At 50.7% G+C, this 15,115-nt stretch overlaps 1 long non-coding RNA gene and 1 other non-coding gene across 2 annotated transcripts; one reads left to right on the plus strand and one right to left on the minus strand.

Moving 5' to 3' along the window:
- The first annotated feature begins 732 nt into the window (after positions 1-732).
- On the plus strand, positions 733-1,683 carry LOC114116477 (uncharacterized). The gene is made up of 2 exons (XR_003590391.2): positions 733-894; positions 1,397-1,683. It is a non-coding gene; the product is annotated as an uncharacterized LOC114116477 (long non-coding RNA).
- A 7,738-nt stretch (positions 1,684-9,421) lies between these two features.
- On the minus strand, positions 9,422-9,528 carry LOC114116528 (U6 spliceosomal RNA). Its single transcript, XR_003590429.1, has one exon. It is a non-coding gene; the product is annotated as a U6 spliceosomal RNA (small nuclear RNA).
- Positions 9,529-15,115: the final 5,587 nt, after the last annotated feature.

The following is a 15,115-nucleotide window of genomic DNA, read 5'->3' on the forward strand; positions in this document are numbered from 1 at the left end:
AACTGATTTTCATTTTAATTTGTTAAATTCTTTTTTGTTGTTGCTGTTTAAATTGGAGGACATTGCTTGGCAGTGCTGTGTTGGTCTCTGCCAAGAATAACACAGACCAGCCGTGAGGGTGCTGGGTCTCCTCCCTCTTGTCCCTCCCCCTCCACACCCTCTAACCCTTCTGGGCCGTCACAGAACCATGGACAGGCTGGATTCCCCGTGTTTCATAGCCGCTCCCCAATAGCTATCTGTTTCACACTCGGCAGGGCACATAAGGGCTTCTCACGTGGCACTAGTGGTAGAGAGCCCTCTTGCCAATGCAGGAGACATAAGACACGTGGGTTCAACCCCTGGGTTGGGAAGAGCCCCTGGAGGAGGGCATGGCAAGCCACTCCAGTATTCTGTCCTGGAGACCCCCATGGACAGAGGAGACTGTCAGGCTACATTCCGTGGGGTCACAAAGAGTCGGACGCGACCGAAGTGACGCAGTGCGCGCGTGCACACACGCAGTGCGCACACGTCCATACTACCCTCTCAGCTCACCCCACCCTCTCCTTCCCGAACTGTTAAATTCTGAGTGTAACAATAGAGTGCTTGTTCTCAGCCTAACACTTTGTTTTTTCTCCACCACTGAAGTTACACATCACAACACCACACGGGTTTGTCTTCCTCATTATAATTTGAGCTTCCTGAGAGCAGGCATTGTAACTCCAAGCACACCGCTGTATCCCTGAGCAGTAGATTGTATTTCACAAAGATGGCTGCAATGATAGCTCCTGTTTCAGGCACTCTTCCAGAACCTTACCCCTTCCAGAGCTGGATTCCCTGTCTCGTCCCTTTGGGCCTGGATGGAACTTTGTGACTCTCAAACAATAGAGCTGAAAGGATGCCCTGTTACTTCCAAAGGTAGGTCATCCTGATACCACGCACGTTTGCTTCTTTCCTTCAGACACTTGTTCTTGGAGTCCAGGCACTGTGCTGTGGGGAAACTCAAGCTATCTGCAGAAACGGCACGGGGAGAGGAAGCGAGGGCCCCAGCCCACAGCGGGAGCTCAGCTCCCAGATGACAGCCAGTGCTCACTAGCCGTGTGAGCGGACCATCCTGGAAATCGATCTCCCAGCCCCTAGTTGAGTTTCCCAAGCCAGCCTCCCCTGGATCAGAGATGAGCCACCCCTGCTGAGCCTGGCTCAAACTGCAGTTCTGTGAAGAAGATAAATGATTGTGATTGCTTAAGCCGCTAGGTTTTAGGGTGATCTGCCAGGCAGCAGTATGTAATGGGAACATCCAGCGCAGGGTATCTGTGAAATCGCAGGCATTTGACAAGTATTTGTAAACTGGCCGATGATTCTAGTTTCCTTATACAGCTGCTTTCTGGGCACATTAATACACTTGTTCTTCTTTAAACAGATCTTGAACTCATCTGACTTGGGATTTGTGTTCAAGCTATTCCTTCTGCTGTGAATTGCCTCCCTCCTTTCCTGCTACATTTACCTGCTCAAGTATTACACTTCTGAAAAAAATTCAGTTGGATATTCCTTTTTATATTCCCTCTCCTCCATCCTTTTAATAAATATGTCATGAATGTCTTCTCGAAACCCAGGATATGGAGCAATATGGACCGAATCCCCGTCCCCTTGGAGCTTTACATTTCAATGGGGGATCCAGTCAATAAATAAATATGTAATCAAAAATCATAGCATGCGATTCATGTCTTAAAGGAGTTAGATAGTGTGCAGCAACAGAAAATGATGGTGGGGGTGGGAGGGGCAGGAACGAGGCCCTATTTTAGATGGAAGGCTCAGGGAGGAGATATTTGAGATCAGAACAATAAGAGGAAAGAAGTCCAGAAGGAAAGACCACGGCAGTCTGGGCAGAGAAAACAGTAAGTGCAAAGCCATGAGCTGGGATAAAGAATGTTTCCTGTTGGATAAAATAAAGGTGGTATTTATGGCTTCTGCCTAATGACTGGAGAGAAGACACTGACTAAAAGAGGTGGGAAAGCTAAGCAGGCACCAGATATTTATGCTTAGCATCAGGGAAAGGAATTTAGATTTAATTCTAAATACATATGCTAAGTTGACTCAGTCATATCCAATTCTTTGCGATCCTATGGACTGTAGTCTACCAGCTCCTCCGTCCACGGGATTCTCCAGGCACGAACGCTGGAGTAGTTGCCATTTTCTCCTCCAGTGGATCTTCCCAACCCAGGGAGCAAACCCATGTCTCACGTCTCCTGCATTGGCAGGCGGGTTCTTCACCTCTAGCTCTACCTGGGAAGCCCAGCTCTAAATACAAAGATAAGTACTGAGAGACTGTGAAGTGGGAGAGTGCCAGCACCTGCTTTGGACTTTAAGCTTACTCTTGCTGCTATGCAGAGAATGGGTTTTAGGTCAGCTGGAAGGGGTGCAGGGGTCAGTAGGGAAACCTAAACAGACATGAGATGGTGGTGCCTTGGTTTAGGGTAGTAGCAGCAGACAGACAGAGAAAAAGGACGTTTCGGCATAAAGTTTGTGATTCTAACATACAGGACTTGTTGGTGACTTGGATGCGGGAGCTGAAGGGGAAAGAGGGTTTCTGGCTTTGGTAAGAGGTTTGAACAAGGCAGTGGGGGCCGTGGGAGGGTCAGCAAGGCAGGGCGTGCTCTGTTTCCTTCTCAGGCTTCTCCAGATGCCTCCTCATGGGTTAGTCTCTCTCTCCTCTGTGTATTCAATCCTGGTTTTGGCTCTTATAGGGGAGGCAACACCAGGTATGGGTTAAAACATAAGGAATTTTGAGGGCTGAACTGATGTGGGTTAGTTTGGGTTCCACCTCTGCTCATATGAGGCGTAAGAGTTGGAGAAGCCCATTTGTCTCTGTGGCCTCAGCTTCTCCAAAGGTGGGTAGCATCTATGTTACAGGCTTGTGGGGTTCATTAAATGAAACCCTCGAAGAGAAAGATATACATGAGGAAGTTTAGGGAGAAGACTGAGACTTCCTTTAGCTTTAAATTCCTGTAATAGTTAATTCTAACATCTATGGAGCACCACCATGTGCCTGATACTGGGTGTTATAACAACTGTGTGATGTAGCTATTTGCATCATCCTCCTTTACAAGTAAATACACACAGGCAAGGGCTTCCCAGGTGGTTCAGTGGTAAAGAATCCACCTGCAAATTCACGAGATGCAGGAGACGCAAGTTCAATCCCTGGGTCAGGAAGATCCCCTGGGGGAGGACATGGCAACCCACTCTCGTGTTCTTGCCTAGAGAATCCCAGGGACAGAGGAGCCTGGCAGGCTTCAGTCCACGGTGGTCTCCAAGAGTGGGACATGAGACACTAGGCAGGCACACACACACAGGCACAAAGAGCCTGAAAACCTACTCAAGGCCACACTGCAGCACCGGCATAGATTGTGCTTCTGTGTCCCTCTTTCTCCCCGGTTTTCTCAGACAGCAGGGAGTATGTGTGTCTTGCTCAGAACTCTCTTCCCTGTCCCTGGCACATTGCAGAAAGCAATTTCACGTACACTGTGTGGGTGAACTTTCAGGCATTGAGTCACGTCTCAAAGTCTGGGTCTTGACAAGACAGAAGTCAGAGTTCTGGGGCACTGTTTTTACTGGAGTAGGCCCACCCAGTTGAGCTGGGAGAGTCCTGAGCCGGACTAGCTCGGAAGGCTGGTGAGACCCACAGGGAGATCAGATCCGCACGGGTCAGCCCTGGCTGCCGAGCCCACTGCAAGGCAGTGGTGAGGCGCGTCCAGCGTATTTGGTTTCAGAAGTGCGGCTGTGGCACAGTGCAGCCTTTATCAACAAGATGACGCGGGGGATGGTGCGTTCTGACTACCCAGGAGAACTGGCAGCGCCTTTGATTAACCCCTTTCAAAAGCTCTGTAAAATGCAGTGGCTGCTGTGCCCTGGTCAGGACTGTGCAACGAACACGATTTGTGTCTTGAAGCTGAAACGCTGCTGAGCCTCTGATCTTACAGTGGGGTCCATGCTTTACTCTAAACATGGTTACTTTGGAGGGAGCGTGTGGAGGAGATTGCGCTAAACATACTCTGAGATGAGGTGCTACCTTGAGATGCTCATTTTAAAATCACATAGTGATAGGGACTCATGTTACTTCAGAACTGACACCGCCCCTAAAAAAAAGAGTGACGGAAAAAGGGAAAATTAGTGAAGGATTCTGGTCAAAGTCTTAAGGCTTCCTGTAAATATCAGCTTAATCTCTCCCATAAGAAGACTGGAAAATGATGTTTACGTATCAGAGCTGTGCTTGCTCTGTGTGGTTTAGCACACGCAGCTTCCCCCCTACTGGTCTGCAGAGTAAGAAAGAAGACAAAGGCAGGGAGCAGTACTGGGTGAGGGAAGAGTCGAGAAGGGATTGTTTTATATCCTTTAAAGGGCGTCTTGAGTGGATTTACCCGGAGAGCAAAGTGCGCTGTGATAGAAGGGGACATGATGTGATTCCAGCAGGCACACTGAGAAGGTCCTTCTGCCAAAAATAGACCCACCTGCTTGTGAATGTCTGGCATTCCTTTGACTGGGGACAATGCCAGAAAGGCCAGCTGTTAGCTCAGATACTCCTCCCACGGGCTGGCTGAGACCTGACATTCCAGCCTTGAACTTAAGGCTAAATTTTCCTCCACAATCTACCGCAAAGCACGTGTTCCCCTCTCCACCCTCCTCAACTCTAAAATAAAGGTGTTAATAGCTATTTACACCACAGTATGAATTATACAGATTTGAGCAAAGAGCAGAAATCACGAAGCAGGAGAATCCTTGGTCTGCTCTTCCCCACGTAACTCTTGTGACTTTGGTCAAATCCTTAACTGCTTAAGCAATCGTTTGCTCTTCTATAAAATAAGACTAAGCCAAAGCACGGGGCTTCTCAGGTGGCACAGTGGTAAAGAATCCACCTGCCAGTGCAGGAGGCACCAGAGACACAGGTTTGATCCCTGGGTTGGGAAGATCCCCTGGAGGAGGATTCTTGCCTGGGAAATCCCATGGGCAGAGGAACCTGGTGGGATTCAGTTCATGGGGTCACAAAGAGTTGGACACAAACTGACAGACTGAGCACACTCAGAAGGCAAAGCAGCGGGATCCTTGGAAGGGCGAAATGAGAGAGACGGAGAGAACCGGCCAGCAAAAGGCTAGGCATGACCCGGATGTCTGTCAAAGGGAGGCAAACGAAGCTTGGCGCAGCCACGCAGCGCCGCATTATGCACCTGTGACAGGGAACCAGGAAGCCCTCTACACCCCAGTGCACAGGGGGCTGGGGCATATTTTGAAGCAGCAGAAACAAAACGCATCATGGGACTCGCACAATGTTGTAGTTTAGATAAGAAAGGGGAAGACACAGTAAATGCACACTTATGCATAATTTCTGTAGCTGGATAAACCAAAACTTAATTTAAAGATGGGATGGAGGGAACAAGGAAGTAGAGGATATGAAAGGGATATAGATTTCTTTATGAAACAATCTGTTCTTTGACTTTGGAATCATGTAAATAGTTCACCTAATTAAAAGCAAAGAGAAAAGCACACCAAAACACAAGTCCGAAAACTTTAAAATAAACTGGAAAAAGTGAACCTAACTTTATATCAGTTCTCTGGCATATCAGTCTCAAGAACTATAGCAAATGATTTTGAAACACATATTTAGACTGTACATCCCTAGAGAGATATATTCTAAGGACAAAAAGAAGTATAAGATCTCTTACCCAAATAAATGTTTTTACAAAACGTATAGACTCACAGACACAGAGAACAGGCTTGTGGTTGCCAAGGGGGTGGGGGTTCATATAAATGTGTTAAGTCAACAGGGATACACCTTAAATTTACACAATGTTGTATGTCAATGAAATCTCAATAAAGCTGGATAAAAAAAATTCCCTCCATTCTGGTGACTCTATTCCAGTCATCAATATCTGACAAAACCATTAACTGAAGGCCTTTGAGGGATTTTATGAAGGGAGTAGGTGTGATGCTCAAAACAAAGCAAACGGCAGATTCCGCACATCTGCGTTAATATTTGCATTTTTCTCCTGACTCAGCTTGGTGCTCCGCGGTGCCTTAGATGGGTGAGACGCGGGGTGGGTGAGAGGGAGGGCCGAGAGAGGACATGGGCACCGACAGCTGATTCACGTTGCTGCACGGCAGAAACTAACACGACATTGTCAAACGACTACGCACTCCCCCAAACAAACAAACGAACAGACAGCAGGGAGCGTTTTGCAAGTGGCGAGGCTGTAGCACAGAAGAGGCTGCCTCCCCAGCAAACACAGACGTGAGCTGCTCACGACTGCGGACAGAGGCAGAGCACAGCGGCAGACTTGGGGGTTTGGCGGCAGGTAGGATGCACGTCTCCCCAGCTCCCACTCTTTTGATTCTCCCCGCCACTGAACAGCACGGGCCCACGTGAGAACTGCCTGGGCCTGCGCTGGTGGAGAGGGACAGGTGCCTGGGCTGAGTGCAGAGCCCTCAGAAGGTGGCGCTGTCTCTCCTGCTCGGCCACACCCTGCTCTGGCCGGGGAGAGAGTCTTGGTCTCGGCCCTGGCATTTCTCCACCTCCCCGCTTACTAGCTGTGGTGCCCTGGGTCTGTGAGCCTTGGCTTCCTCTACTGTGGAAGGAGGGTGATAAGATGGTGTCCTTGGCAGAATCAGGTGAGGTGGTAATTCAAGCGGCCGGCACAGCCAGTGCCCGAGAGCTCAGCCCAAGGCCACAGATGCCGTGGGTCTCTGCACCAGGGATGCGGCCTTGCTCCTGAGGAGGCTCAGTCTGCACGCTCCTTTCTTGCTCAGGAAGATTGTGATTAGAGCTGAACGCCGACCAAGACTCGGCTCAGTGAAGTCGCAGTTACCAGCTTTGCTCTTAGGTAAATCCGTTTTTCTTTTCTTACACTGGCTGTTTTACTTCTCTAAAGGGGCCTGAGCTTCATTAGTTTCAGTGCTATACTTCTGAAAATGTCTCTCTTCTCTCGGGCATCGCCCTTGGCTCCACGCAAAGGGAGCGCATTTAAGTCCTGTTCAGTGTTACTCAGGTGAAACGTTCACCAAATGTACCCTTGATTTGCCTAAAATACTTGCCTCATCTTAAATCAGAGTCATGATGACCTGCAAGACCAGAGTTGTTAAAGTATGTTTTTATGCCTCCGATATCACTTAACCTGCGGGCTTCCCAGGTGGTGCAGTGGTAAAGAATCTGCCTGCCAATACAGGAGACACAGGAGGCGTGGGTTCCATCCCTGGGTGGAGAAGACCCCTTGGAAGAGGCAGTGGCGACCCATTCCAGTACTCTTGCCTGGAGAACCCCATGCACTAAAGAGCCTGGCAGGCTACAGTCCAGGGGTTCGAAAAGCGTCGGACGCGACTGAGTGAGTAAACTCAGAACCTTACTTTAACAGGCTTGCGATACAGCAAGGAGGGTGTCCTGTCCTTCAGGGGACATTGTTCTGTCGCTCTTCGTTCCCACTTGCTGAACAAGCAAAGGCAGTTTCTCCAAGTGGCCATCAGATAGGGAACAACGGAGGCGAGCGAACCTTCAAGCTATTGGAAGGCTCTTTCACGGTACTTACTCGTCCTTCCACTGTGTAAACCGCCTTCCTTTCCCTAGCGCAGCCCTGCTCTGCCTTGCTGCTGCTGCTGCTGCTGCTAAGTCGCTTCAGTCGTGTCCGCCTCTGTGCCACCTCGTAGACGGCAGCCCACCAGGCTCCCCCGTCCCTGGGATTCTCCAGACAAGAACACTGGAGTTGGGTGCCATTTCCTTCTCCAATGCATGAAAGTGAAAAGGGAAAAGGAAGCCGCTCAGTCGTGTCCGGCTCTTTGCGACCCCAGGGACTGCGGCCCCCAGGCCCCTCGGCCCACGGGATTTTCCAGGCAGGAGGACTGGAGTGGGGTGCCGCTGTGAGCAAAACGCAGCCTGGATTGCATGGTTACTTTTCCACTGCTGCCATCTAATGGCGCTGTGTGGTAATGCATGGTGAAGTGAGGATCTGGGCTTTGTTTTGTTTTGTTCCGGTTCCCTGGAATACAGGTAGACCTGGACTCAGGTCAGGGAGCCAGCTCTCGTGGGGGTCGGTAGCCTAGGTGGAATTATTTAATCTTTTTTACCCTATCGGAGAATCGGTTTGTCTTGGACGCATCGATGCTGGAATCTGTTTGTGCCATTTCTGTTAGAATTTGTCTGTGTATTTCGTGTTTTGTTGTTATACAGCTTACAAAAATAGGAAATATTTCCTCTATCTTGCTCAGTATCTTTGGGGTGCACGTTAGATATGTTAAGATCAGAAGAGCAATGGCACCTGAACGGCTCACAAACAACCTGGCCAGAGAAGTGCTTTACAAAGGAGAGGAACACTCTGATAATGAACATCCCAGGGTTGGGGAGGGGGGCTCACTTGGACTAGAGGTGTCTGATTCTAATTTCCCCTACCTGAGCACTGGAGAAGGATGGCAACTCACTCCAGTATTCTTGCCTGGAGAATTTCACGGACGGAGGAGCCTGGCAGGCTACAGTCCATGAGGTCGCAGGGTCAGACAGAACTAGACGACTAACACTTTACTTCATATGTATATGTGTGCGTGTGTGTGCGCGCTTGTGTGCTTAGTGGCTCAGTTGTGACCGACTCTTTGTGACGCCATGGCCTGTAACCTGCTAGGCACCTCTGTCCATGGGGATTCTCCAGGCAAGAATACTGGAGTGGATTAACATGCCCTCCTCCAGGGGAATCTTCCCAACCCAGGGATCAAACCCAGGTCTCCCACATTGCAGGCGGATTCTTTACCAGGTGAGCCACACAGTGTCAGACTTTATTTTCTTGGGCTCCAGAATCACTGCAACCATGCAGATGGTGACTGCAGCCATGAAATTAAAAGACGTTTGCTCCTTGGAAGAAAAGCTATGACCAACCTAGACAGCATATTAAAAAGCAGAGACATTACTTTGCCAACAAAGGTCTGTCTAGTCAAAGCTATGGTTTTCTGCAGTAGTCATGTATGGATGTGAGAGTTGGACTATAAAGAAAGCTGAGCACTGAAGAATTGATGCTTTTGAACTGTGGTTCTGGAGAAGACTCTTGAGAGTCCCTTGGACTGCAAAGAGTTCAAAACAGTCAACCCTGAAGGAAATCAGTCCTGAATATTCATTGGAAGGACTGATGCTGAAGCTGAAACTCCAATACTTTGGCCACCTGTTGCCAAGAACTGACTCACTGGAAAAGACCCTGATGCCAGGAAAGATTGAAGGTGGGAAGAGAAGGGGACGACAGGAGATGAGATGATTGGATGGCATCACTGACTCAATGGACGTGAGTTTGAGTAGGTTCCAGGAGTTAGCGGTGGACAGGGAGGCCTGGCGTGCTGCAGTCCATGGGGTTGCAGAGAGTCGGACACGGCTGAGCGACTGCACTGGACTGAGCCACCACATATATGTATATGTTCTTCTGCAGATTGTACGAACGTGGGGCACCTCACACATGCGCCTGTCAACCTTGCTCAGAGGCTTTGCTAACCTTCTGTATATTGTTCCAGTTTTACTATACGTGCTCCTGACTCCAGCTTCCAACATATATTCTTTAACCCTACCCCTTCTAAAGGAAGCTCAAGGCATGCTTTCTGTGCACGTAATGTCGATGTTAGGCTAGAGCAGATCTTTTCTTCAGTTGACATTCTGTATCCATTGTGGGGATCTTGCCCACCTTCTTTTTATTTTTTAAAATATCTCTTTTTATTTATTTGGCTGTACCAGATCTTAGCTGCTACATGCAAACTCTAGGCCTGGCATGTGGGCTCTTAATTCCTTGGCCAGGGATAGAACTTGGGCCCCCTGCACTGAGAGCTTGGAGTCTTAACTACTGGACCACCAGGGAAATCCCTCTGGCCCACTATTCATGTGATCCAACATGATCACTTGGCTCCTTTTGAGTCCAGAGAGGGAAAGAATAATACCTTAGTTTAGCCTAATATAAAACATTAATAAATGCTTTCTAATTTGCCAGCATCAGTTGGATCATCGAAAAAGCAAGAGTGGCAGAAAAACATCTACTTTTGCTTTATTGATTACCCCAAAGCCTTTGACTGTGTGGATCACACAAACTGTGGACAATTCTTCAAGAGATTGAAATACCAGACCACCTGACCTGCCTCCTGAGAAATCTGTATGCAGGTCAAGAAGCAACAGGTAGAACTGGACATGGAACAACGGACTGGTTCCAAACTGGGAATGGAGTACATCAAGGCTATATAATGTCACTCTGCTTATTTAATTTATATGTAGATACATCATGCAAAATGCCGGGCTGGATGAAGCACAAGCTGGAATCAAAATTGCTGGGAGAAAAATCAATAACCTCAAATATTCAGATGACACCACCCTCATGGCAGAAAGCAAAGAAGAACTAAACAGCCTCTTGATGAAAGTGAAAGAGGAGAGTGAAAAAGCTGGCTTAAAACTCAATATTAAAAAAACTAAGATCATGGCATTCAGTCTCATTACTTCATGGCAAATAGATGTGGAAACAGTGGAAACAGTGTCAGACTTTATTTTATTGGGCTCCAAAATCACTGCCAATGGTGACTGCAGCCATGAAATTAAAAGATGCTTGATCCTTGGAATAAAAGCTATGACCAACCTAGACAGCATATTAAAAAACAGAGACATTACTTTGCCAACAAAGGTCCTAGTCAAAGGTTCGGTTTTTCCAGTAGTCATGTATGGATGTGAGAGTTGGAGTATAAAGAAAGCTGAACATCGAATAATTGATGCTTTTGAACATCAATTCTCCTTGCAGTCCAAGGGACTCTCAAGAGTCTTCTCCAGCACCACCCTAACCCTGATCTTGACCATGACCCTGACCCTGACCCTGACCCTGACCCTAAACCCTGACCCTAACCCTAACCTACCAATCACCAACTCCCAGAACTTACTCAATGTTTAGGGTCAAGGTCAGGATCAGGGTTAGGGTGGTGTTGGAGAAGACTCTTGAGGGTCCCTTGGACTGCAAGAAGATCCAACCAGTCCATCCTAAAGGAAATCAGTCCTGAATATTCATTGGACTGATGCTGAAGCTGAAATTCCAATACTTTGGCCACCTGATGTCAAGAGCTGACTCATTTGGAAAGACCTTGATGCTGGGAAAGATTGAAGGCAGGAGGAGAAGGGGACGACAGAGGATGAGATGGTTGGATGGCATCACTGACTCAAAGGACATGAGTTTGAGTAAGTTCTGGGAGTTGGTGATTGGTAGGGTTAGGGTTAGGGATACACTCAGGGTCAGGGTCAGGGTTTAGGGTCAGGGTCCGGGTCGGGGTCTGGGTCAGCGTCAGGATCAGGGTCAGGGTTAGGGTTTAGGGTTTAGGGTTAGGTTTAGGGTCAGGTTCCAACGCTCTCTGACGTTTGCGTTTTCTTCTCAGATGCGCGGAGCTTGTTGGCTGAGGTTATGTGTGTGACGAGTGTGCGCTTTTGCTTTTTGTTTCATTGCCACAGTATGAGTGCTTATTTCTAACACGAAGGTCTGTTTATTTGTCCCACTGTTGAACGTTGTTCTTGATGAAAGAGCCGTCCGTCCGTCGTACCTCGCCCAGGGACGTTCTCGAGAAGTGTTGGTGTGTGCTGTTCTGTCCGCGTCGGTGACTGAGCGGAGAAACTGCGCCGGGCCCCGTCTGGCAGCGAGTCCCTGCCGGTCTCCCTCGGAGCGTCTGTGCTGCGGCCGGCTCTCTGGACAGCGGGTTGGCTGTCGGGCGCCACCTGCCTGTCGGTCGCTTTTTCAGACGGTCCTGCGGGGGCGCGGGGGACCACGGATGGAGCGGGCCGGGCCGGCGATCTCTTGAATGCCCGGGGGCTGTGGAAGGAGGCTGTGCGGGAGGGCCGCCTTGGGCCAGAGGTCACCGGGGCGGGGTGGGTAGCCACCTGGGCTTTTTGGCTTGGATTGGAAATCTCCTTTTGGAAGCTTGATTGATTTGGAACAGCTATCTGAACCCAAGGGAGCTGACTTCCTTCTTTTTGGCCTTGTCCCTCGGCATGCCGCTGCAAAGGATGTCAAACAAAGCGACGACAGATCACGCGGATCCACTTGCTGCAGTCAGGTTCAGGGGCAGGACGCGAGGACCCGAGCTGGCCTGGTGACGGCAAGTCGCGCCCCCCGCCCCCGCCAGCTCGGAACACTGCCCTGTCTGCCTGCCCAAGATAGTGCTGGCTGGTGGCTGAGGTGAGGTGGCAGACTCACATTTCGTGGGAGTGGACTTGATCGCGGAGGTGCTGAATGAGCTCAGAAAACACAAGCAAATGCTGCGGGATATCCAGCCAGGCGCGTGATCCTTTGCCTGACTGGATCTGTCTCTGCCCGCCCCCCACCTCCCCTGCACACCCCACACACCACGCGCAGACCACACACACACAGCGTTGGCCTTTGCCTGGCTGTGTCTCTCTGCCTCTGTCTCTTCCCGCACCACCCACAGGCACACCCTACACACCACACGCATACCTGCACGCAGCGCACACACACACATCCCGACCCGACTCCACACACACACCCCCAGCCCACACGCACCCCGCCCCCACACACCACACACCCCGCGCACACCACACACACACACACACACAGCCCTTTACCCCGCCCCCCCCACACACACACACGCACCCCCCTACACACCACCTTCACACACACACACACACACACCTTCACCCCGCCCCTACACACACCACACACACACACACAGCCCACACCCCGCCCCCACACACCACACACCCCGCCCACACCACACACACACACACACACCCAGCCCATACACACCCCACCCCCACACACCACACACCCCGCGCACACCACACACACACACACACACACACACCCAGCCCATACACACCCCGCCCCCACACACCACACACCCCGCGCACACCACACACACACACACACCCAGCCCATACACACCCCGCCCCCACACACCACACACCCCGCGCACACCACACACACACACACCCAGCCCATACACACCCCGCCCCCACACACCACACACCCCGCCCACACCACACACCCCGCCCACACCATACACACACACCCAGCCCACACGCACCCCGCCCCTACACACCACACACCCCGCCCACACCATACACACACACACACACACACCCCCAGCCCATACACACCCCGCCCCCACACACCACACACACACCCAGCCCATACACACCCCGCCCCCACACACCACACACCCCGCCCACACCACACACACACACACACACCCAGCCCACACGCACCCCGCCCCTACACACCACACACCCCGCCCCTACACACCACACACACACACACCCAGCCCACCGCACCCCGCCCCCACACACCGCACCCACACCCTTCCACCACACCGCCCCACCACACACACACACACCCAGCCCACACGCACCCCGCCCCCACACACCACACACCCCACGCACACCACACACACACACACACACCCAGCCCATACACACCCCGCCCCCACACACCACACACCTCGCGCACACCACACACACACACACCCACCCCCCCACACACACACCCAGCCCACACGCACCCCGCCCCCACACACCACACACCTCACGCACACCACACACATACACACCCACCCACACACACACACACCCAGCCCACACGCACCCCGCCCCCACACACCACACACCCCGCGCACACCACACACACACACACACACAGCCCACACGCACCCCGCCCCTACACACCACACACTCTGCCCACACCACACACACACACACACACACACACACACACACACTGCGTTGGCCTTTGCCTGGCTGTGACTCTGCCTGTGTCTCTGCCCACACACCACATGCATACCCACACGCACCCCGCCCCCACACACTACCCACGGAGCACCGGTGCCTGCCACAGACGCACCACACACCTCCCCCCTAAACTGTGTGCGCCCCTGCCCCTCTCTCCTTCCCTTTCTCGTCGACCCTCTGCCCCTCCCTCCCCTCCCTCCCCCTTCCCAGGACAGGGCGCCTTTCAGATGAGTCTGCCTGTTGTCAATACACCCTTGACAGGAAGATTTCTGCAGTCTGACCTGTTACGCCTGCAACCTGGGGCGGTGAGGGGTGGTCAAACATTCTCTGTACGCTAGGTATACCTTTCTCTGTGGCAGGTGGAAGCCTTCCTTCTGTCCCTTGGTGCAGACAAGCAAACCGGCCACAACTAAAAGCAACGGTGTTCGCCACTCGGGGCATACCTTCCCAGTCTCTACTGACTGACACGCCACCCACTTCGCTCTTTGGGGGTCGTTTCTGTTTTGGAGGCTGAGTTGTCTGACGTCTTGATTAACTCCCCTCTTCCTCCCTTCATCCACCTCATGCTTCCAAGGCACATTGGTGAAGGGGGCCTTGGAGGGAGAGAGTCAGACTTGGAACACCAGTAAGCTCCCTGGGGCTGAGTGGACAGGGGAAATGCTAGCCACGTTCCTCTCTTGCCCTCCAAAGCCTCAAAGGTTCCTCCTGTCACCAGTGGTCCTTTTGAGGTAAGAACCCCCCCTTAACCACCCCTCAGGGCTGCTGACTTATCACAACTCCACTCCTCCTCCCTTGCTCCCCTCTTCACCCTGTGCAGTTTCTCAGGCTTCCCTCCATCTGCTCGAGTGCTGTGGTCCTCCACCAGCATCTGGCAAAAGTCACAGCTGTGGAGAGACATGGACTCTGTGTCCTTCCTTCCACTACCTGGCTACAAGCAAATGCAAAGGAAAATGGAAAAAACAGGGATATGAAAAAACAGACTAAAAAATGCCTACCTCAAAAGACAAAAATAACCATTATATAATGATAAAAAGATAAGTAAAAAATAGGATATAACCCTTATTAATATACATGCATCCAATAAGGAGCACTGAAATATATAAAGCAAATACTAGTGATCATGAGGGAAGAAATTAATAATAATAGAATAATAAAGATGAATTTTAATACCCATCTAAAATTAATGGACAGATCCTCCAGGCAGAAAATCAATAAGGCAATGGTGATCTTAACTGATGTATTAGATCATTTGAACTTATCAGTAACTACAGGACATTACCTCCAAAATCATAGAATGCACTTTCTTTTCAACTGCACATGAAATATTCTCCAAGATGTTATTCTAGTTCACAAAACAAGCCTCAACATATTTAATAA

This window comes from Ovis aries, chromosome 9 (genome assembly GCF_016772045.2).
Source record: "Ovis aries strain OAR_USU_Benz2616 breed Rambouillet chromosome 9, ARS-UI_Ramb_v3.0, whole genome shotgun sequence".
NCBI classification, from domain to species: Eukaryota; Metazoa; Chordata; class Mammalia; order Artiodactyla; family Bovidae; genus Ovis; species Ovis aries.